The following is a 25,373-nucleotide window of genomic DNA, read 5'->3' on the forward strand; positions in this document are numbered from 1 at the left end:
TGTGTGTGTGTGTGTGTGTGTGTGTGTGTGTGTGTGTGTGTGCTTCGCCGCATATCAAATGTGCCAAGTTTACAACAACAGGGTTTAGAAGAAGATAATGTTTCTGCATGCTGATCCCTCTGTATAACTTGGCTTACTTAAAATAAAAAATTGTAAACACGTCAACATCCCAATAATCCCTTTCAGGCAGAGTCTCCTAAACTATAGTTCACAACCCCAGTGAAAAATGTGACTCAGTGTTTATGCCCTGCAAATACAAGTGCCACAGATACAATGCAATTATACAAATACAGTCAACAATGTTATAAATAATTTATACAAAAACCCCTAAACCTTCACACACAGGACAGTGATTTATGTTTTCCACATTGCTCTAAGAAGAGGCAAGCATAAACACCTCAAAATACTGAAATAGGAGCACAGTCGCCTTTTTGAATAAAATACTGTAATGTTATTTATTTATTTTATTTGAGGTAGGGGCGATTTTACTTGAAACTAGTATGTCTAGAAAATGCATTTCAATGGCATCACATCACAGCTGAACTGAGTGTTAATTCATGGACTCCACTTAAAAGCGCTGAATTCCCCCTAATGAGGCATTTAATTTAGAAGAGCTAGTATTGTCTGCCAGTCAGTAATAGTATTTTGACTGCTCTTCCTGTGAGAAATTAGTCTCTCAAATTGCCTTCACAAATACCCTTTTAACAAATCTGCATTAATTTGCAAATTGTCACAAGGAGTGTTACATTTATTGAGCATTCATACTGTTGAAGGACAATCATTAAATCTGAATAATAAACTGAATTACTAAGAGCTCAACTCTGTCTAAATCACAAGATGTCATTACTGTTCCCTATTAACTTTATAGAGCACTTCATACACTGAGCATCACTGGCAGTTCTTAAGTCAGACCAAAATGACATTTTTGAAATTTGAGCAATATAAATATCCTCTGCTGACTCTTTGGGTGTCTTCATAGTGACACACTCCACCTTGTTTATTTATTAAATAGTTCTATAGCTATCCCACTTGTCCATATTTTATCCATTCATCCATTCTCTTGTGTTTATTCTTATCACAGTCACAGAGGGGCTGGAACCTAGCCCAGGTACCATAGGCCAAGAGGTAGGTATACCCTGGACAGGTAGATAATCTGGAGCAGAGTTAGCACAGACAGACATATAACACAGATTCATACCTATGGGCAATTCAGAATCATCAATTAACCTATCCCCACTAATTGCATATTTTTGGACAGTGGGAGGCAGCTGGTGTACCTGGAGAGAGTGCACAAATACAGGAGAAGAACACGCAAACTCCACACAAAAAGGCCCCCACGAGGTGAAGTCAAACTCAGAACCGTCTTGCTTCTTGCTGTGAGGCAAGAGTGTTAGTCTCTGTGCATAAAGTTTATTTTACTGTTGGGTCTGTATGATGTCAGTGATAGCAAACATCCCTAATATCGTTACAGTGAAAGAAAAACAAAAGATAAGTCCATCTATGAAATGTAAGTCCTTTTTTAAATGAGAATTTTCAACATAGCTTGTGTAAACATACTAGTTTGTTTTAGAAAGAATTCATATAAACAGAAACTAGAAATTATACTGACGTTTTTCTTTTTTAAAGGGTCAATATAATTAGCCCCCTGAAAAACGGACTGTTTCATTGATCCATAGAACAAACCACTGCTGTGTAGGGATATGCCCAAAGCACATAAAATCAAGTTAAAAATAAAGGGTTCTCTTCCAATTTGCAGGTATAAAAACTTCTATAAAAAAAAGGGTTTGAGCTGTCACTTCAGAAAGCATCGTGCCAACAACAAAAGACGTCAGTTTAGACTTGATGTTACACCCCGGCCCGAAGCCGGGGTGCAACACAACAAAAAGATAAACCCGATACATAATAACGACAAAAAAAATCACACCACGGCAGAATGACGAGAGTTGGTTAATTTATTTACTGAACAGGTAGCGAGCTTCAGGGTGGGCGATGCCAAAACAACAAACAAAACACACTAGAAAGAAAAACAGAGCTAACTTACCTCCCACGATCCCAAAACAAAATACAATTCTCTAACCTGTCTCCCTACCCGAAACAGGAGAAAAGAGGGGAATAAAAGAAAACGGCTTCCCACCCCTACAGCTACCAAGCCCAGGTACAACCCCTTTTTCAGCATTAATATTGCAGCCCCGTGCAGTCACACACCACGACGGTCCCCAGACACACAGCTCACGGGAAACCAGGAAGTCTCCTCGCCGACCCAGTCCAACCCCTTTTGTAGCTGGCCTCTTTCCTTCCTCCACCAATGGGTGGCCTCCACCTGGAAACAAGCAACACTGAATACAAATACAAACAATAACAACACCGTACCGCAAATAATGACCCTGGGTCATAACACTTGAGGAAAAAGGATTGTTGATTCTCATAAAACAGGAGATACAAAGTGAATTACTGCATTTTCCAACTGTCAAGAACTGAAGTGAGTAGTAGGAAAATTTAAAGAGAGCCACACAGTACAGGACAAATCTGGCAGAAGTAGAAAGATTTCAAAGACTATCTGAAGAAAATTTGCGAGTGATGTGTCTAAAGATGTGTCTGAGAATGTCACGGTCTGGGGGGCAGACCGTGGGGGATGTTGGAGAAAGGACCCAAACGCTGGACTTAATGAAATGAACAGTGGGTTTATTTACAGTGAGGTAAATGTACACCACACACTGAATCTCCAAAAGTGCTCCCTCGACTCCCGTGACGTGTCTTCTCCCAAGTGCTGGTATCCCGTGCTCTCTGCCCCTGTGCCTTCACACACCCCGTGTGTCTTGCAGTCCTGTGTTCCACTCTCCTGAGGAAAAAACACAGACACAGCCGTTATGGCACCAACTCCAGCAGGCATACACTGACCAGCACTACAAACACTGACATGGAGTCTAACTCAACGATCCTGCGCCGGAGGAAGCTCCATCGCTCTGTTAAGTAGCTCCCCCGACGATCCTGATCAGAAGCAGGTGTGTGGTAAGCTAGGCGTGACCAGCAGCTGGCAGGGCCACACCCATCAGGCCTGCAGGTGGCTGTCCTTCATCCTCCAGCCTCACACACATACACACACACCAGCATGGAACACAAGAGCACAGTGCAGCAAACATACATCCAATACACTAATAACAATAAAGGTCCACACTGTTCACGAACCCCGAGTCCCCGGCACCGGGTCCGTGACAGAGAACAACTGCCAAGGCACTAGTGAATGTCTAGACAAGTCAGAAAACAGTCACTTGGACCCTGAACAGGAGTAGAGTACGAGGTTGTGGACCAAAAAAAAAAAGAGACACCTTAAAGCCAGATTAAAGTATGGAGAAAGATTATGCATACTAGATGCAAGTCCTTTGGAACTCTTTAACCAAAGAGATTTTGTTAGGAGAAGAAAGGGATAGGTATACGTCCCAAAGAAGACAGTGGCGATGTCTGGAATTAGGAATATCATCAAGGTGGAAGAAATCATGACAACCACGTAAAAAACTCCTGGTGAAGAAGGCCATTAACTCTGGATGCACTTGAGAGATTTACCGAAGAAAAATGAGCTGGATTGGTTTAAGGTGTGTGTGACTGACTGCAGGCCGTTTTTCAGCAAAATGGATTCACATTTAACTATTACCAAAGCGGGGCTTAAATTTGACCCTGGTGGTTTTATAGTTTTTGTGAAATAATTTTGTTTCTGTCTTAAAAGTACCATTATGTCAGCCTCCCCCAAAAAAATCTAAGATGTTTGGGAAAACTGTGGTGAAGCTTATTTCTATTTAACAGGGAACGTCAGGTAACATCTGTGAAATATATTTTAAAAAATAGCTAAGAAGAGCTAAGAAGAAGCTGTAATATCCCTCTTAATAATTAGTAATAAAAATAAAGCTTTGATTTTCATATCAAGACTTTGTGGCCACTAAAATTACTCGGGGAAAGGGAAATGTATTGACGTTGTGTCCACAAAGAGACAGCGATATTTATAATAAAGATGCATAAACATAAGCAAGAATCATAACCACAAACAGAAAACATCTACTGCACAATCTCACTGTTGACTGGAGACCTTTTCTTGTTGCAGCTGCAGACAAACGGTTTAGGAGTTGATGACAATGCAGACTTGACAGCTTGACATTTTTGAAACTGAATCAGGAGAGTTTTGGCCGATATCTTTGTTTCTCCAATATTCTTTTGAATAATAGTAAAGATTCTAATGATGAAACTTGCTTAGTTTCTACCACTTTCCATTTCTTTATTTCTTTAATGTGCTCCACGAGAACAAAAACGACAAATGTCATTGATATGTCCTTAAGAGGACATACCATCTCACTCTTAAATGCGCCCAGACTTCATCAACATTACTTTGAAAGTACAAAGAATATTTTAGAACTAATGAAGCATCCATGTGTGTATCCATCTGTTTATTATTATCCACTGTCATTAGAAATTCAGAGCTCTTAAGTCTTTTGCACTGACATCCCTGCATTCAGTTTTAAAAATTACACTTTTGCTCCCTGTCTGCAACCAGGTAGGAGGATAGGAGTTGGGGCCATCATCTCTGGTGTGTAGAGGAAAAATTGAGGAAAAGGTTAGGGAGACGGAGGAGAGTTGAGAGGAAGAGGACAGCTGTGACTCCCCTCGTGGAGAGTCTGGAAAAACAGCTGGTGCTTTCCTACCTTTGCCTTACCCTTCCTCCTCCCTCTCTTTATTTTCCCTGCCAGTTTCTATTGCCGGCCCAAATTACCCAACATCTTCATTAATGTCTCATTACAGCTGAGTCAGCCACTGTAACCTGCTGCAATATATGCAGAGATGTAAGGCAGGGGACACATTTCCCCTGCTGTTCAAAATCCATTTTTTGCCTCCATCTTTCATAGATACAATAAACCAGTGAAAGTCAGTGCTTTTTGTAGTATATATGCAAATACTGCATTCTTTATATGCCAGCTATATAATGTATCATAAAGTACAAGGACAGGATTAAGGAAAATAGTCGTGAGTTTAACTTGTTTGTGTATTGTCAATGGAGATTACCACATATGATTTTTTTATTTTTCTATTTTGTTAATACCATTAAAGAAAACACTATACATTTTATAGACATAAATGGGCAATATAAAGCATAGAAGCATGAGGGTAAAAAAATGTATGCAAAAAATATCATTTTATGCTAAGCTACAAAGCTAACACACCCAGGCCCAAGACACCAGTGTGTACGTGGCCTGCTTTTGGGGCTCGTGCTCGTAGGACATGCCTGAAAAGCAGGGTAAGTTGAAAATCTTGTCTGATATATATTGTATAATTCAAAGAGGATGGAATATCATAAAAATGTATCATAGCTAAATGAGGCAATTCTGATTTTTGGACTCTTAACCAGAGATGGACAGCTTTCTAGTTTTTTGGCAAGTATTTTCAGACGACAACAACTAGAACTTGCAGTTAGAGAAACACACTCAGTTTCACAGATTGGGAGGACTTGTCTGCCAGGCAGCAGGAGGATTAGATGCTTATTTGAGAGATCCAAGGCTAAAGCTGTGCAGAGATAGACTTTTCAAGGTTCCTTGGGTGGAGAGCAATGGTTGAGTATGAACAAGCAGGTAGGAGGTGGACCAGCTGGGAGACAACAGGTAATTTTTCCACAGAGAAAAAGTTTTAGTGGATTCTGGGCGACAGAGAGACAAAAGCTCACTGCTTATGATACACAATTTTACTTATAGCGAAGAATTTTATAATACGTCCATCACTGGTCATTGTCAGTGAATGGTCAATATCTCGATGGCAACTCTACAACCTCTGGCCCTCTTTGGTGAAGTAATTTTCTGTAAAAGTTACTGCACACCACAACATGATATGTAACTCAGCTGAAGCAAAACTCTTCATGCTCATAAGAAAATGTGTGGCAACTTCTCTGTTAGGAATTTAGCATGATCTACCTTCAGAAGGAGACGTTTTATCGGATAGAAAGAAACAAGTCTGTTTGAAGCACGCTGCCAGCTCATTTCCAATAACGCCACTCCTACCATTTCTGTCTGTATCAGCCTTTAACCATTTATGAAGAGGAACTCTCAGGTCAGTCCAAGTTGACTGCTAAGTGCTGTCTGAGTTTTGACTCCGCATCCATGTTATGGCTGCACTTAAACAGCTGAAGGAGGCCTTTTAGCTGTAAACCTGACCTTTATTGAACTCTGTCTATAATACATAAGTTCAGTGAAGGATGCATGGTTGCATTTTAGTCTGTTAGCGCTGAACCTCATGAACCTTTTGAGTCATTCTTAACATGCATTCCTTCCTCCTGAGCCACACACACACACACACACACACACACACACACACACACACACACACACAGCATAAAGCAAAATGTAAAGAAGAGAGGTGGCTCAAAAAAAAGAAAAAAAGTGAAAAACTAATTAAACACATACATCTCGTTTCATTAAAGCTTCTGCAAAGTTACTACAAAATTTGAAAAGCAGTCTTTGAAAATTAAGATGATTGGATTCATAAGAAGCCTGAGAAGGAAGAGCATGCGATTTGGATAATATAATCAGCAGGTGCAGATACACGAGCGCAAACAAATACGGTGACAGTATCTCTCCTCAGTTTTTTTACACCTCTGATTGCTCTCCTTGGATACCCTATTTGCATCTTCGTGCCTCCTGCCAATGATGCAAGTGAAGGACATGAGAAGAGAGAGGCTGAGGCAACAGACATTTAACAAAACGAGACATCCTTGCCTTGGATGTCCTTCGGCACAGCTCTGTCTGAAATTGTTTCATTATAGTCCAACTACAGCAGTGTCTTATGACACTGGAGCGTGCATGAAAACACATTTACTTGCACTTTAAAGTAAATGTGACACAATTTGGTTGAGCACGTCACCCATTGTAGTGAGTCTGGCAGCACCATTTCTGTCAACATGATGCATTTAGGAGCTATCCTTCAACAAGACATATTGACATTGATTTTCAGGTTACAAACAGGAAGATGGAAGACATGAGTTAGTGCAGTTAAAGCACTCACCAAGGCACTAACATGAACAACCAGCTCAGCTAATGTTGTGGGTAAAATTTGAGTTTCTTTGAAACAAGGGGTCCTTAGTTATAACACTGAGGCCCTGGAACAAAGCTAACTACAGTTTGAGGCTCATGTCATACCAAATAACAAAATAATCAAGTGTCTTTCCTGTGAACAGTTACCCCTGACTCTAGGTTAAATAGTTTCAGTCCATGTGGGCATTACTGGCTTCGGCTCCATTCTGCAGTTAGGTAAATCTAGCAAAATGATGAACAAGTTAATTTTCTCAGATAGAAGAGACATTTCAGTCAATCCGTAAATTTGTAGACACCTACACGCTCAAGCTACAAGCTCTAGTCAGGCTTAATAATTAGCACCTGTGTGGGCGTACTGTGGCTGCACTGGGCTTTTAAACTCAGCAACATCCTTAAAATGTTGTGAAGCTGTAACCAGTTGGTGTAGTGTCTTCTGTATTTTCCCCCAAACTGCTCATTATACCACAATGCCTGTTCTCTACAATAAAATGCCAAGTACACATGTACAACTGTTTTTTAAGCAAGGCCAAACAAGTGTTAAGACACATAACTCGATACAGAACAGGGCTATGTATATACAGCTGCTTATAGGGTAACAAGTATGTTTCTTCAAAGACAACAGTTTTCCTTGAATGCATTTTTTTAGCTGTGCTTTGTCCTCCATCACTTAATCACTGCTCTTCAGCTTCCCTAACAGGCTGCAAGGGTACTTTGTCAGTTCTGCTTTTAGATAAGTGGAAAATAAATATAGGAGATTATTGTTATTATTATAGTATTACTGGCATAGTCAGATGACTTGACAGTCTGAATGGAGAGCTCCCTCTGTTAAATTGTCACTTTGTCTGCATGGAGAAGTGCCTTAATTTGATTTAATTCTGATTTATCTCTCATTTTACCCGAGCCATTTGTTACACTGTAATATAGTGTTTTTATTTTTTAGAAATAAACCCTTTTCACTGTAAGAGACGTATGTACAAGATCCCGCCGTATCTGTCAGTACATCAGATCAGTCATTTGAACTTTAATCAAGTTAAAAAAAGACCTTCATGTTAAGCTTTACTAATTTTTCTTATTTCACCTTTTAGTTGGACAACAAAGATAACAATGAGACACCATATTCATTGATTGGTGTAGACAGGGATGTTCCTGTCCCTTTCATACAATTTAAGCCCAAGGCATTATCAGCCAAAAAAAAAAAAACTTTATCTTTTTCTTTTTTAAATCAGATACTGAAAAATACAAAAAAGTATTCATAATGGCTATTGTGGCTTAGTGGATGTGCTGCTGTAGAACATTGTGGTTCACCATCAATACTGCCATGCCTCACTGTCAAAAAAAAGAAAAAGAAAAAGTTCAGCATGTTCCTCTGCTATTCACTAGTCTTGCCTTGACAAGAAAGTGCTGGCCATTTAAAATATCCATGCTGTGTTGAACTTCATTATGGTTTCTTTGGGGTGGGGGGGTGATTGTGGCTCAAGAGTTGGGAGTTCGCCTTGTAATCGGAAGGTTGCCGGTTCGAGCCCCGGCTCTGACAGTCTCGGTCGTTGTGTCCTTGGGCGAGACACTTCACCCGTTGCCTACTGGTGGTGGTCAGAGGGCCCGGTGGCGCCAGTGTCCGGCAGCCTCGCCTCTGTCAGTGCGCCCCAGGGTGGCTGTGGCTACAATGTAGCTGCCATCACCAGTGTGTGAATGTGTGTGTGAATGGGTGGATGACTGGATATGTAAAGGGGGTCCTTAGGGACTAGAAAAGCGCTATATAAATACAGGCCATTTACCGTTTTATTTTATCCCTATCACAGTGAAAAGCTAACAGAAGTATTTTTATTTATTTATTTTTGCTTTTAAGTGATGAGGTTGAATAAGTCAACTTAATGAAATGGATGGATGAATCTGGACTCAGATAACAAACTATATTCTTTTAAAGAGAGGCCCATGGCTGCACTGATAGACTTCTCTGTAATAACTTCTGGGTCAGTTATATTATTACTTAATAGCTGCCCTACCATCTGCAGCAATAAAGTGTTTCAGCAGCAGTGCCAGACGATCACTCATAGAGATATCTAATACCAGTGCCATTAACTGATCCTACTTATATTCCTAGTTCTTGGTTCTGTTATTAAATCCTGATTCGTTTCCTATGTGAGGAAAAAAAGAAATACACAGATCTACAGTGATAATCTATCATTTTTAATACAATAAATCCAACATTGGCATGTTTGATTAACCTTCATGACTTTGGTTCCGATGGACTCTAAACCTGGTTTTAACTGGAACCAGTTCTTGACTCCCTTCCTTGCTCAAAGTTGAAATAACTAAAAGTGGTGAGCACAGAAATAAGTTGCTGAGTTGCAACATTTTCTGACACAGTGCTGTTTGCCAGCGTTAGGTAAAAGAAATGAGAACACTAACTGACACTCGGGGAAAGAGAATGAACAACACTGAAAAAGTGGCCTTAAAAATCACATTACACGGGAATAGCGTTGCATTTGTGAACACAGCACAGCATAGAATATAGCACATTAGGTACATTTTTAGACTGTGAGTGCGTTTGCTCATGTGAAAACGTGCTCACTGTAGATATAAACGTACTTTACCTCTACACAGCTGTCGTCATGTAAGACATGGATTCTTAGTGGCCAGAGTACAGGATCCGTTTTGTCAGCGCTATGTAATGTTACTGAATTCACGCAGGTAAACTTCTATTTTGAGCTGTATTGGCAATAAAAATGAGAACCTTATTGATCTCTATATGATAGATATCTTTATGGTCAGAGTTGGTAAATGGAAGTTGTGTATGTTGAAGCAATGTTGTTGTTGGGATGTTGAATTGAAGCTGTTATATCATTGTGTCATACACCGACACTGTAATGACAGTCGAATACTGTGGAATAGCCAGAAAAATGGTTCTCCTCCATCTCTCCCCTGTCACCCAAATATAATTAGGCCACTCTCTCGGTTTCATTCTGTCTCTCGCCCTCTCTCCCTCTTTCTCTCTTTCTTGCTCTCTGACCTTAGCGTTACAAGCTACCACTTATTATCACAGACATACAGACACTCTCATCTCTAAATCTGGCAGGATTTATTCACTCTGGCAGCTACGTCTAAGACACTTTATCTCAAGGATATAATTGAGCTTTTTTCTTCCATAGTTTTCCAGAGACTTTAGGACTCATAACTCTCGTTCTCTTCTAAAGAAAGATCATAGCAGGTTTTGAACATTTTTTTCAGTACGTATTAAATTACCATGTTCCCCTGTTGATACCAACAAATATGCTGTGTACAGGCGAAAGATGTTCTTAAGTATTGCGAGTTTTATTTAATGGAAACTAAAGTACATTTTGCTTTAATAGATGATTGTTTAGCTCTTTTTTTTTCAACATTAAAGACCAGCTGTCGTTGTCAGCTGTGATGTCATGGTCTTGGGTCGGTGACCCAGTGTTTTTGGTTATGTACTTTTACTTTTGATAGTTTTGTATTTTCTAGGGTTTAGTGGTGTTCCCTCTGGTTGGTGTCTTCCCTGCTTGTGCATTCCCTTAGTGTAGTAGGTCTCTGAGTCTGTGTCATTACGTGTATGAGTTTCCTGTTTTACTTTGAAGGGCTCAGTCTTATGTCAGTGTGTTACGTTTCCCCCGCCTCGTCAGTTGTCATGTCTTCTAGGTGTGTTCCCCTCCTGTTTCCCATCCCCTGATTCCTGGTGTGTGTATTTATAGTGTGTGTTACCTCGTCCTCGTTGCTGGTTCGTCTGTGTTGTTTCCCCTCGGTCTCCCTGCGTCTCTCCCCGGACCTCCCTGCATCTTCGTTTCTGGTTTGTTTTGTTAGTTTTACCCAGTTTAGGTTCTAGTTTTATGTTCCCAGTGTTGTTTGTATTTGTTTAATAAATACTCACCTGCACCTGAGCTGCCGCATTTTGGGTCCTAATATATTCCACACGTCTGCCACACCGGACGTGACGTGAAGCTTTGTGTCCTTCCACCAAAAGACGTCAGAGCAGACACAGAAACACAGGACCACAAACGCTTTTCAGTGTTAGTTAGTTTTATTGCAGGAAGGTTAAAAACGAATCTGCAAATCAAAATCTTTACAACAGCGCTGTTTTAATCACTCTTATCAATCAAAAATACTTTGGATATTATGAGTCAAATCAGCATCAAGCTGCTGCACATAGCTATCCACTAAATTCCTATGAAAAACTACTAACCTCTTTTGGTCCATATTTACATCTCAAGCTCATTTTATCATTGTTATCGTTGTACAACCTTGTCTAAAAAACTAAAAAAAAAACCCAACCCACTCTTGAAGATTTTAAGCCCATCTTTCCAAAACACTTCATCATAACACATGAGAAAGGCATGAATCCAAGGTTAGTTAGTAGCATAACTATAACCCTTAACAGGACTTCTCTCAAGGAGAAGCTATTTCCCTTTCACTCGCTATGCCAAGTTCAATTCCAAAACAGTCTTAAAACATAGTTAAACTAAGAGTTTAATGTCAAAGATGTTTGCATATACATGTCATAATTGGTTGCGTGCAGCTTTGAAGCAGGGAGAAGACCATTAGGAATATTGGGAAAATCAAAAACTCCATCACAGGTGACTTTTTAATCTCTGCATCATTACAGCTACACCTAATAACATTATGCAATAAAACTTTCAAAGGACATTTGCTGAAGTAGGAAGTGGAAGAAAGAACTATGTTCACTTAAATCCAGCTGCTACTGCTACGTTCTTAAACGAATGACTGTGATTAGTGATTCATACGTAGGTCACTTTCGTAATGTGTGCTGAGTTGTGTAAAATGTCTGAAGAAAAAAAATATTTTATACAAGATGCTGTGCTTGAAAGCAAATCCCTGTCAGATAAAAAAAATCAAGAGAATTGATTATTGATTTCAATCTGGAAATTCATACCTGCTCCTAACAGAGGTTGATGGATCTAATAGACTATGGGGCTGTGGTGTCGCCACAAGCATGCTTTCACTAAATAATATGACATAGTTAATGTATAACTTCATCATCATTTGCAGCAAAGTGTCAAGTTTGCCAACTCAGCACCCCAGACAATAAGGGCATTGAGGATAGGCTTCCCACATGGAAATGGGTGTTTCCGTTACAAGCAATTACGGCATTGATTGCTTTGTTTGGACTGTTTAGACTCATTAACCCCGGTGAGAAGATATGTGAATGTTTTTTTTCTTCCTATCTGACATCCACAGCTCTTTTTGTAATAGATACAAATACTTATAGGAGTCTTTCATAGTTATTTCTGTTTTGTTCAATTGGAATACACACCAAACATTCCCATGCTGATCCATCTCATCTACTGCATTAGATAGTGACAACCTGGTATAACTGAGTGAGAATAATATTCAATGTACTGAAGTTAGTGGAAACTAAATAGTATAAAATTAATGATGGCAACGTATTGTTTGGTATAGTTTGAAGGATAGAAGACAAAATAAGAGACAAACTGCAGAAGAGTTCTAGAGACTTGATGATGTGCACTGAAACTGTTCTGGTGGCTTCCTGCGGTCCTAAACCTTACGCTAGTTTGTCCCCACATAAGGATAAGAATGCATTTATTGAGCTTCACGTGGGAAACTCATTATCTGCATTTAACCTATCATAAATTTTAGGTGCAGGGGGCAACAAGTATGCTGTACTCGAGGACCAACTCCAGATGTGAGTGGATGCTTCAGTCAACGATACAATGACAGGAAAATTAAGTCACTGGACCTCTCGGAGAAAGCCAATGCGAGCACAGTGAACATGCAAACTCCACACGTAAGTGTCCTGGCTCTTGAACCTTTGATCCTCTTGCTGTGAGGCAACAGTGCAAAAAATGCAGAAAATTATAGGTGAAAAATTCCCTGTAGTTTAGACAGACTGAGAAATTTGTCAAACAGATTAAAAAAGCTAAAGTCCAGGAGTCTCATGACCTATATGTTCATCACATAATATTACTGAGATTACTCAGCATCCCTCACAGTGGCTGCGTCTCCCCTCCGACTGCCACCGACTGCTAACTCTGCAGCAAAGGAAAATTTACTGTGGAAATCACAGTTTGAGGAGCTCATAAGGAGGAGAGGTTGTATCAAGGTGGAAAAGGGAGTACAAACCAATCGCCAGGAGCGTGTTGTAGTGAAATTTATATTTTAGAAATCTAATTTCATTTATCTGCTCCTCGTATGTAGGCGGGCTGAAATGTAGTTAGCTTTAACAAACCTCCAGGAAAGATTTTAGCATTAAAAATAAAGCGGCAAGTTGAAAGGGTAGAGCAGTGCCATGTACAGTAATGAACAGGCAGAGAACACACAGAGATATTGATTTGGAAAAGAAGCTGGAGTCAAACAGTGAGGGAGAGAGAGTGAGAGAGAGGAGGAGATCAGAGGTACCCAGGCACAGAGACTGGTGGCCTTGTGTGGGCGGATGGAGAACTAGAAGGTTTCTCTTGATGTTTTTGTTAAAGGGCACTTTTGTGATCTCTGGTCTCGGAGGAGTTTCTCACAACAAACCCCTTTTGCGCTGAAACCACTCAAACACTGGGTCATCGCACCGTTAGTGATGAAACATAAAACAATGGCTTCCTGACTGAAGCGCCGTTGTTGCTATAGTGATGAGTGAGCCAGAGCAGCTGAAAATCCCCTGGATGGAGAAACAGTAAATAATGTATTATCAAGGCACAAACTATTGCTGCTGCCGCTGCTGCTCTCTGCACATGCAAAGACTTCTAGGCACAAATTATTGGTGTGTTTGTGTGTAGCTGGATGATGATGTAGAAGAAGTGAAAGACTGTTGTTTCAGTAACTTCATTAATATGGTAATGAAGACAAATCGTGCTTAATAAGAATTGATTGTTTAGAAAAGTATTTTTTTCTTCATTACAAGATTGCTGGATCCCTTAAAAAGTGACATGAACTCCCCAATGAAGAACAGCAACGCCTGATGATGACACTGAATGGAAAGTTTTGATCACACAGAGAAATATCATGGTTATCTGTTCAGTACATCACAGACTGAGCAAAGCAACAAATGATGCCCACAGTGGCAATGCAGAAAAAATGATAAAGGAGGTTGTTAACCTCATCAGCGACACACAAAAAATGATTGTGTAAAGTTGGTTTCGTTTAGCTCCTGAATTGAAATGATGGCAAAAAATGTCAGTATGCTGTTTCTACTGAGGCAGGTTCCTCAGTAATGTACCCCATCCCATGTTAAACCAGTGGATGCCTGCAGCCTGAACCCATAAGAATCAGCTGACTTTTTTCGACAATAATATTACACTGTTCAATGGACCAAGGGAAAAGTTTGCCTTCATGCCATGAAAGTGTTCAGAGCTGCAGGCTCTGGAAGTGCACATGGGTGGCTCAGCTTTTTAAATCAGCTTTTTTCCCCCTGTTTTTGAGCCTCACACACATTGACTTATTAAGACAGCTACATGGAAATTTCAGGACCAAAAAACACATTTAAGCTCAGATAAAAATCAAAACTCAAGTTTACCACCAAGTTTCAAAATCTAAACTGAAAAATAACGTTTTTATTCAGCATGTTTTTTTTTTCTATAACCAAGTCTGTATAAATGTATGGTCTGATAGTGATGCTCAAATTGGATCAATTAAATATTCCTGCTTTAAAGTGACTCAAAATCACTGCACAGTTTGTAGTAGACAGGCCAGTCTATTGTGCTCATTTCACGTTTGGCCTCTCCAAAGCATGAAATGCACACGCATGCAGAAGTTGCAGTACCTGCAGGGGGCGATAATATATTAAAGCCGAGAAGTCGCAAGTGAGCAAGAAAGGTATGAAGTACATTCCAGGGTCTGTAATTGCCAGAAATGATTAAGCTGGGCAGCTAATATGTATTTACAATGTCTGTTTAAATGCTTCCCCGCGATTACTGAATTGAAATAAAATATCACCCTCTGCTGGCTCTCAGAGTCTGGCTCTAAATGTTCCTTTTTCATTAAAATTCCAACCTTTAAAAAATATTTTTCACATGGTGTTGTTAGAAGAAGTTGTGGTGAATTAAGATGCACATTTTGTAGTTCATTTTCTACATGTTATAGTTTCAACACAACGGACATCTTGCTTCACATTGTTTAAGACACTAGGTGATAAGGATACGTCCTTATCACTTCTCCTACCCACCCTTCCTTGACCTTAATGACATTTTCACTGAGATCAAGGAAAAGCAGTTAGAAAAAGGAGACAGGAGAAACCTTTGGTACACACATCAGAATTCATGTAAATGGAAACACAATGAAATGCTAAACACAAAGGGCAGACATCACCATTTCCCACACGTGGGACTAATAAAGGTTTATCTTATCTTATTTACACACACATCAGGTACTCGGGGAAGTAAACACATCTGGGAAAAATTAGGTATAAGTGAAAACAATTTGGTAAAATGACAAAATTTGAGACAAGACACAAAACACATTCACTAATAAGATAAAAACAGAAAATGACAAATAAAACACAGAGGCAAGACACACAAACAGCAACTTGAACATTAGGAACACCAGGGAGGCTCGAAATGACACAACTGGTGACAGTCTATAACAGATTACACAGAGTATAACAGAGTGATAGAAATAACAGTTGGTACTCTGATTGTTTGAAGTGTTTTCTGATAAAAACAGATCCAATTAAAAAGGACATTTTGGTTAAACTTTCAAGGGTCACATTACCAAATGTGTTATCGCATAATTAAGGTCTCCTCTTTGCTTACACCAGGTTTATCTTTTTGCCTTCTGTGTCAGACAAATAAAAACTTGTCCTTCAGCCCTAAACATTTCATGTAGCTCAGGAAAACTCTGGAAAAACTAAGGCCATTTAAAAGGTGCCAATTTTTGACCCACACACCACCGTCATCCATTGATAGTGTGTCCATGTGTTTGATCGGTAGTATATGAACTGTAAATTTTCATAGCATGAAAGTTACGAATATGAAAAACAGATGACTGAGTGGGACAAGTGGGAACTTTACTATGTTTTATGGATTGTGACTTTCTGTTCTTAGAGTTCTTGGAGCATTACTGATGACTGTGCAAATAAAACACTGCATTTAGAGCAAGTTTTTTAAACATTTTTTCTTCTTTTCTCAATTTTTTCATCAAATCCAAAAGATAAATAAAACCCAGGTTTACTTGGATATTTATATTTTGAGAAGAAATGATTCAATGAGCAGTAATAACTGCTACTAAATGTTTCCGGTCGTTTCAGTAGCAAAGCTCTCATTGGTCCAAATGCTTTCCAGTCATTGGTTATGAAGGTCAAAGTTACCAGAGCCTGTTTGCTCAATAAAAACAAGGTTCCCTCCTCGGCCACAATTTTCATCTGTTTGATAGAAAACACTTGATTCTGATTATACCTTCAAATTGTGGAGAGATACAATGAGCACAGAGAGACAACAAACAACAAAACAGCCAACAGAAACACTTATCGGCTTAGTGAGTAAACACAAAACAGTAGCAGACATGCAACAGTGGATTGTTTTCCTCTATTAGTAAAGGATCAAGTCCAGTATATTAGTTTCACTGGCTTTTGTTTAGACAGTAGAAAAATGGGATAATAATTTAAGTCATGTAATAACGCAAATAATAAAAAAAAGCTGTATACTGAAAAACTTTTTCTGCATCTTGAAGCAAAGTTGGCTACGTTTCTAATCAGATTAGTTCTGACTTTAAATAAGAACTTTATTTGTTTTCAACCAACATTTAATTTATGAACATGCACATGCAAAACAATATGACCCTGGATTCCAGTATGATTGTCATGGCAAAGCAAATGAAGCAAAACAGATGAAAAAGGAACAACACAAAACTGTGCGAGCAGAAAACACAGCTCAGGCAGATAAGGCTCAAGCTGTCAGATCATCGCTTTTGAAGTTTGTGCACCAACTTGAGTTCATAGTGCAGGTGAAGCTAGAAAGTGACTTTTGAGATTTCCTTTTATCTGAGCTTAATGCTTTCCTGGGTTAGTGCGTGCTTTTCTTTAATTCCTGGTATAAAACATTAACAGACAAACAGAAACACTGACTCAAACATGACCACACAAAGCACAGCAGAGCTGAATGTGTGCTGCTCTTATCTTGTGGATTAGAAACTGTATTTGTCCATTAACCAGGTTGAGAACTTGGTCTTTTACACTAAAATGTAACCATATCCAGATTCACACCCATTCCTCTATTTGTAGCTCCAGAAACGAGACCAATAAATGACGTTTTTAGGTACTTTTTAGATAGAAATGATGAATTAATCGAATGCTGATGTACATCTATGATTAAAGATAGAAGTCGAATTCATGCTCAAGCACGTGCACACATTTTTACAATGAGTAGGACTTATAAAAGAGAATGAGGAACACACGCAGCTTAACGAATCTGACAAAAACACTCAGGAAGCAAATCCATTGCCTTTGTGCATTTGAGACACAGTTTCAGCTACAGAGTTCTATGCTTGTGGCCTCTGGTCATTCAGGTCATTCACACCAGTTCCATTTCCACCCTACAAGTTTTCTTTTGAGGCAAATTTGTCGTGCTTGTGAGTCCTCAAATTTCTCTCCATATTTTCTTAACATCAAGGTAACCATTAATTTGTGTTTATTTTTACTTGGATATGGCTCATCTTGCTTGAACTATAAATAATCTGTTAGATTAAATCGCAGTAAATGCACCATGTTTTCTTTTTGTTACAGTTACCTTACTTTTGCTGCATAATTCTGTTGATCGCACAGCCTGCCACTTGTACTACGCCCTTGTGCTGATGAGGCTGATTGTAAAATATGAAAGGTGGCTGCAAAACAAACTCAAACCCTGAAGACTGACAACAGGAAAACATTAATAAAGTGAATAGGCTAAGTGTTGCATCTTTAGCAGTAAGATATAGTGTCAACTAATACAGATAAAATTGCAATAAGTCAAATCTTTGAACACCCCACACTGACACAGAGATTCAGATTTCATGGAAAACAGTACATCCTGGTGTTCCATAGTTATAATTGGACTGGATGTTAAGACTGTGTGTTGCCTTTGCTGTTTAATTGCTGCATAACTTCTCTCTCTCCCATGTGATCCATCTTCTACTCCTCCGCCTCACCAGAAGAAGCAATTCATCGCTCTGGCAACCGAGCAATGTTTTCATTATCAGATGCCTCCTCTCCCTCTGTCACTGGGCTAAAGACGGATGTAGGGGTCATCAACAGGAGATCAACCGCAGTATCGCCAGTCTTCATCTTTTGGGAGTTTAGTTGAGCAGCATAATGTCCCTGATAACTTTTTTCATCACTCTACTACTCTACTGCATAATCGAACAAAATTTCTCCCTCCCTGTCCTCTCTCAGCTCCTAAAAAAACTTAATTCCAGTCCTCTTGAGCATAGATTGGATCAGTGTTTTGTTATGCTTTCATTTCAGTTTTGTCTCACTCAAGTTTTTGTCACTCATGGGAAGGAGACTTGGCATGCACTGTAATGCATATAGCCACATGCACACAGTGGTATCCTTTTTCTGCTGCTTTCAGCTGCAGGTGCAGAGGAGATTCGTGGGAAAGGGCAGTAAATTCCATTTCACTTCTCTGTGTGTTCCCAAGTATGGTCCAAATCAGTACCTGTCAATATACCCTCTGCTTTTTGTGAGTTTTTTATGATCTTGCAGGTCAACATTGAAACACTGAAGAGGAAGCAGAAAAAAAGTATGTATGCATTTTGTCTTCCCTGACAGAAAATAAGGGGTTCAAGACAGAAAGAGAGCGGGAGAGAGGGAAAAATCAGAAAAAAAGACAAGACTAAATAAAAATAGTTTAAATATTCATGTTTCTTTAGATGATTTATTCATGGGTAGCTGATATTCTCAGTTATTTATAAAACTGCTTGTGTGCCACCATTGTTGACAGAAGTCTAGCTGCTTTGTGTTCATGGAGGAAGGACACAATGGAAAATTGAACATGAAACATCAAGCATGAGCTCAAATGATGCCAGAGTGAAGGCTAGCTGTGACTGAATGTCAGCTGAGGAACACAGGAGCAAATTTTCTTAATGTGTGTGCATTGCATGCCACTGCTTTTCCAGCAGCTGCTGAGTTACTCAGTATTTATTCTTATCCATGTTTCTCTCCTGGCTTAAGATTTTGACCCCAGTTTCAGGCTGATGACGGGCATTGACCCCATGAATCCCACGATACCGGCTTGGGTTTGGTGAGATCATCCACTGCAAGGACTGTGCAATTTTTTTCCCAAACCCCTGGTAAGTGCTGTTGTAAGTTAACTGATATAGGCATCACAGAAACACTGCAGCCAAACCTTATTCAGTAGCCCTCAAGCACGTTTTATTTAACAGTGAAATAGTAGACATTATCTATCTGTGTCCTTGTCCTCATGCTGGGGCTCAGGACAAGCACATACGCACAGTCAGATACTCTGTGACAACAAAGAGGAAGTGAGTATTCTTTCTTAATATTACCTTCAATACCTGCTCTGCCCAGCAGAGCATGGCCAATCTGCATTGTGTAATCATCACGAAGGAAGGGAAGAGAAAAATTAGAGGTGGTGTTAGGATGTCTTAGGATATGTAGGCATGCAAATGACCTTTATGAACACAGGGACCACATGGACAACTATCTACCTACAAAGGAACCTGGATCATCCAAAAAGGTGAATGTTTGACCCTTTTTTTTTTACATAGGTTTTAAATGTTGCACCAACATCTGAGGAGGATGGTGGTTTGTGGTAACTAGAAACTTTAAATTCAATGTGAAATAAAAACTTTTACACTTTATTTTTTTTCAAAATTCTTGTTCTGGTATCTTTGGCCTCTACAGGTGCAGAATGGTAACTGTGTAATCTTTTCATTATGTTATGAAAGAATAGAAGATTTCCGCTTGGAACACAGCAAGCTTTCCACCTGAACCTTTTATAACCAGGAACATATCGCTTCTGCGATTTAAAGATGGACAGCAGCACAGTCAGCGATGAATAAATAATAGCACAAATACAAACAGCAAAATAGTGAAAGTAAGCGTCCAAAAAAGTTAAACGTCAAAGCTAAGAAAGCACAAAGCTTCAGATACAAAATGCCACACAACAAAGTGAACAAAGACAAAAATGTGCATTATTGTTGCTGAAAGCACAGCTTGTTTTGTATGCATAGGAAACTGTAGTTGTCTCCATTTTACGAGCGTGCCCCTATTCCATTAACAGTGACAAGCTGCGCATGGCAATTGTGTATAAACCTCTGGTCTTTGATGGTGAGCTGGTGGGACACCAGCGTGTGAGCCAACCTGCCTTACACTCACTTTCAATGCTCAGGTATGGTCTGCAGGTAACATTAGCAATTAGCAAGTAAATGACCTTCAGTGATTTTTCACTGAAACAGATGAGTTTCCTCTTTCTAACCACCTTGGCCAACATGTGTGATGTAGATAAGCTGGAGTGTGTAAAAGTTGTTAACAACACTTTTAGTACAGTACATCAGCAAGGAAAGCTCTGACGGTGATTGAAAGTGAACCTCAGCTCTGACCATGTCCTGTCTAATAAAACAGGCAAGTTGCCAAGCTGCAGGCTCAGCAGCGCTTTCAGATTACCGTCGATGAGAAATCACTTGGATGACTCAATGTAATAAATGTAACCAACTGTTCAAAAAAGAATTTTTATTCCCCCTAATAAATATTGACAGTTAATCATGTCACACACGGTTCAAGTCTTTTAATTTGTTATTAACGTATTTAAATGAAATGTCTCGGTTTGCCTTTCTGTATAGGTCACTACAAGCCGCTCGAGCTGACTACTACAGTCTCAACAACAACATCAAATGAAAGGGAGACTCCAGGTGATGGCAACATCAGGGCAAATGTTTCACATTATATTAACACATTTTCCCTTGCAAAGAAATGAAATTAGAAAGTAGGTGATATGAAAGTACATACTGGGAGCGGATTTCTTATTACGGTTCATACTAATAGCTTTAATTTTTAATATCTCTGACTGTACAGGAACATTGATAATAATATTACAGAAGCAAGGTCAAGGCTGCACAATTGGAAATTAGGACCTCCGAGTCTTACATTTTCCCACTTTTTGTCATTATTTGACCTTTACACTCACTTATTATCTGTATGGAAATTAGAGTTGGACAACTGTTTCAAAGGAAATTTCAAGTAGAAGATAAGATAAGATAAGATAAGATAACCTTTATTAGTCCCACACGTGGGAAATTTGTTTTGTCACAGCAGGAAGTGGACAGTGCAAAAGTTATGAGGCAAAAATTAGAATACAATAAGAATAAATACAGTACACAGCTGTACAGAATAGAATAAAATACTATATACAGTAGAATACAATAAAATAAATATACAATAAGATAAAAATAGAATACAAATACAAATACTATATACAACTGAGTAAAAATACAACGATGACAGAAAGGATTATTGCACTTAGTATTATTGCATATGTATGGATGTGTGTGCTTGATCAGTTAAAGTCTTTATTATGGAGTCTGACAGCAGTGGGGAGGAAAGACCTGCGAAATCTCTCCGTCCCACACCGTGGGTGCCGCAGTCTCCCACTGAAGGAGCTGCTCAGTGCTGTCACAGTCTGCTGCATGGGGTGGGAGATGTTGTCCAACAGGGATGACAGCTTAGCCGCCGTTCTCCTGTCACTCGGTCGGTGATGATGCTGATTGTAACAAAAAAATTCAAGAAAAGAAATTCAAAACCAGTATTGGTTTGTACTGTAACTTGAATTTCAGTAAATATTTCAAATTTGTTCAATATCATATAATTAACTCAAAATCCATCCTGAAAAAGCATTTCCTAAAAAACACATTCTGCACTCACGCTTTTCTTTCACACTTGCATTCTGTAAATAATTCAGCGTAATCCTGTTAACTTCCTCCGGGAGAAACTTTTTCTCTACTGTCTATCTGAGGGCTCCTTTCAAGGCAGCCTCACACGTCAGATGGAGAACACATTTCCAACCTTATAGACTATAGTGAGAGCGCTACACTACAACCAGCGTGGGAGTATGCCTTTGATACCGATGTGTGTTTGAGTTTGGTGTTCACCCCTGGTATGAAGCATCACTGACATGGTTTAATACAGAAAGAAGAATTGGTACCACTTTACAATAAGGCTCCCCTTATAGATGCTAATAAATAGTTTATAGCTATATTATTAATTAATTTGTAAATGCTTTATAAACCATTATTAATGGTTTATTATGCATTAGTTAAGGGTGAGAAAGAGGAAAAAAACTGACCGGTTTCTTGCCAAATAGTGAGCCAAATGTGTTCACCTATATATTTCATCTAGAGTTGCTATATTAAACATTTCAGACTAAGTTACTATCCTGTAAGCACAATCAGCATTTGTAAACATATTTTTTATCATATAAAATTGTACTTCAGAAATGCATTATAAATATCCACAACTATCAATCGGAGCTTTGTTGTAAAGTGTAAAGCATAAAACCATTTATTAATGAATAATAAATATTTATAAATGCCAAATGGGAGCCTTATTGTAAAGTGTAAAGCATAACACCATTTATTAATGACTACTAAACATTTATAAATGACAAAAGAGAGTTTTGTGGTAAAGTTTAAAACATGTCAACATTTATTAATCACTAATAAACATAAATGACAAAAGATAGCTTTGTGGTAAAGTTTAAAACATGTCAACATTTATTAATCACTAATAAACATTTATAATTGCCAAAAGTGAGTCTTAAATGTATAATGTCACCATTTATAACACTTAGACCTAAATTACAATCAGTGCTTGAAATAACATTTAACTACTGTCAAAAATGGCAATGTATTGTAAGAGTAACACATGTAACATTAAATGTGTTTTTTAAAACACCAAACAGTCACCCACTCCAAAAAAAGTTCATGCCAGACTGGTTCAAACTGGAAATATTTTTTGTATGTCCTTAAATAAGCGTCCCAGTGGTCCATCAGGGTGTCGCGAACCAAGCCAAGATGACCACTCAAGAACCATCAGGTGTTCCTCCAGCAACTTCTCAGTGCGATTTCCTCTTAGTCTACGGACATGTCCTTTGATGGTCATCCAAGCCCTTTCGATATGCTGTGTATGACTGCCAGATTGAGGATCTACAAACCACCTGCTGTGATTTACAGTGTAATGTCTGTACCCTATGTTTGTCAAAACATTTTTCTAGGCTCTCCACTCATCACTGATAATGGCACTACCCAACTTAACATGCTGTCTGATCAAGGTGAGGAACAAGGTGGCGCCTTGATCGTTTTTCAACAAGTTTTAACACGAGCCTTCGCCTTTTGTCTTTAATTCCCATCATTCCAAATACCCATTTCTTCCTTTTCCATGCATTTCCAAAGCGTCCACGTGCATACTGAAAACAAAAAGAATAAAATTAAACAGAATTAAAATGAAAAAGAATAAAATTAAATATCTACAAAGAAACATTCAAAAAGATGGTTGCTTCTACTAATTTTTTTTACTTATGGTAAAGGTTTCCATGTTTAGAGGACACAGTCAGATCTGCATTGATTCTAACAAACCTGTCTGAGAGTTTACCAACCTTTCGCTGATGACGGAGACAGCTTTCATCTATAACCACAAATTCTCTGTCACCACCAAGACGGTGTCCATTGTTTATTCTGTGTCTTTTAATTGCACGTATACAAACATGTCGAATGTGTCTTGCCATGCTACTTAGTGTTCTGGAGCTGCCAGCCACTTCATCATCGATCATATCTACTTGTCTGAGCCTGAGCCCTTGTGAAAATCTGTGATAGAAATTGAGGCAATTATTACTTACTGAGGCCCTAATTTTATTTCACAAGTCTCGTATTGGTGTTCAATTATGAAAGGTGCATTGCTATTAATGTCTACATCTACATATACCTGTAAATGAACTTCATCCAACTGAAAAGAGATGTTTTTGATTTCTCAAAGAGGGAGCCAGTTCTAATTGTTCTGGAAACTCTCCTATGACTTGCTCTTTTGCAGCACCTGAGAACATATCAATGAGTTAAGTAAAGAAATGGACCCTTAAACAAGAGCATTAATTGAAAAGATAATCACAAAATTAAGTATGAAGAAAATAATAATGAAAAGAGGTTAATGCTCCCTCTTGCATTGATAACCGAAATATTTGGTTATATTTACTACATGCACTACATTATCATGCATTATACATACCACATATATTGGTCTTTCTTCACCACGGAAATCATTTTCATCTTATGGTGACAAACAGGACATCTAAGCTTCTTTTTTAGCAGGTGTTTCTTCTGCAGCCATTTAATGAGCCTTAGTGCCTTATATTTAGTTTGTTTTCCTTCTATTCTGGCGCGCAATCTCATTCCCAAAGACATTCTGGTGGAAAAAAATGAGTAATTTATTTTATTATCACCTCGAAACACCGTAAAATACTCTGAGTCTAGTGCAAATCGGTTCAGAGTTAAAGAACTTCACATGCTATATAAAACAAGCCCTATAATCAAAAATAGTCCCACGCAAAAAAGAGGATTGTCTCACCTGTTATAATGTATCTCCGACTTTGTTATGTAGATCTAACCCGCTGGATTCATGCTAAAAAAATATGTTCTGCTGCCAAAGGGAGGGAAAACAAATTTAATTTAAACGCAGAGGAGCTTATACAACCATCCAATCACAGTTAACTTTATTAAGGAAAGCCCCTCCTCTCAGAGCGCTCTGGAAGGTCAAGCCAAAGGGGCACGAACAGACACACTGAAGGCGCTCGTTCAAGTTGCTGCGCCATGGATGGAGCAGAAGATAAAAATATGTGTGCGTCTGCGACTTACACAGTTAGCACACATTCGAAGAGATACAAAAAGCAGAGACTGGATGATCTAGATTGCACTAAGCCAACGACGTCAGCAGTTAGACATGAAGGTGAGTATAATGCTAGCTAGCTAGCTACCGAGCCATTTGGCTGCTAGCTACAGTGGCTAACTAACATCACATAACATGTGAATAGCTCTATTACTATTGGTTATTCCAAACGATTGATATCACTTAGTTGTATATTTTTAGTTTGGTTTATGTGCATCATTAAATTTATATTAAACACCCTGGTAAGGCAGTACACAGAATTATTTGCCTTGTTTTAGAAATGTCTGAACCACCACATGTGTATATAACATAATTTTTACAAAGTGGCTTTTTATAAATTCAAGTTGTAACCGTTTTTAATCAATATTTTATTTGAGTTTCCCAAGTTTAGATTATAAATTATTTTAGTATTGTAATTTAATAATTGTTTGTTCTTTAGATTCTTCTTCTAATCCTGCCCCTACTGCAACTGC

The 25,373-nt window shown here is 38.8% G+C and overlaps 2 long non-coding RNA genes across 4 annotated transcripts; one reads left to right on the forward strand and one right to left on the reverse strand.

Moving 5' to 3' along the window:
• Positions 1-20,014: 20,014 nt before the first annotated feature.
• Positions 20,015-23,274, forward strand: LOC309687897. The gene is made up of 3 exons (XR_014270899.1): positions 20,015-20,362; positions 20,814-20,882; positions 23,000-23,274. It is a non-coding gene; the product is annotated as an uncharacterized lncRNA (long non-coding RNA).
• A 32-nt stretch (positions 23,275-23,306) lies between these two features.
• LOC309687900 lies at positions 23,307-24,738 on the reverse strand. Of its 3 annotated transcripts, none has more exons than XR_014270900.1 (4): positions 24,583-24,738; positions 24,244-24,420; positions 23,947-24,054; positions 23,307-23,828 (listed from the first exon to the last, which is right to left on the reverse strand). It is a non-coding gene; the product is annotated as an uncharacterized lncRNA (long non-coding RNA). The 3 variants fall into 3 exon arrangements; XR_014270901.1 differs by having other exon boundaries at positions 23,307-23,431; positions 23,621-24,054; XR_014270902.1 differs by having other exon boundaries at positions 23,307-24,054.
• Between the last annotated feature and the right edge of the window lie 635 nt (positions 24,739-25,373).

Source organism: Aulonocara stuartgranti (genome assembly GCF_965226115.1).
Source record: "Aulonocara stuartgranti genome assembly, chromosome: 2".
NCBI classification, from domain to species: Eukaryota; Metazoa; Chordata; class Actinopteri; order Cichliformes; family Cichlidae; genus Aulonocara; species Aulonocara stuartgranti.